A 275-nucleotide genomic window follows, 5' to 3' on the forward strand; every position below is an offset into this window, starting at 1 on the left:
TCTGCTTCTGCTCCCAACATCGTCTTCTTTGTAGCAGATGAGGTTTGTGGGCACGTGAGTCTTGATGAAACCTCCTTGATGAATATTTTTTCAAGTGCGCTCGGCTGCTTAAGAAAGGTACCAGCAAGACGTAGCCGCAATGAATTAAGAACAGACCTTGAGAGGATTACATTTCCGGGAAGTCTTCTGTTGTAGGGTTGAGGTAGAAGAAGCAAGAAATATTCTTTAGAACATGGAATGTTGAGGGACTACGAGCCCATTTTATTACTCAGTAT

This window comes from Penaeus monodon, chromosome 31, assembly GCF_015228065.2.
Source record: "Penaeus monodon isolate SGIC_2016 chromosome 31, NSTDA_Pmon_1, whole genome shotgun sequence".
Taxonomy (NCBI): Eukaryota; Metazoa; Arthropoda; class Malacostraca; order Decapoda; family Penaeidae; genus Penaeus; species Penaeus monodon.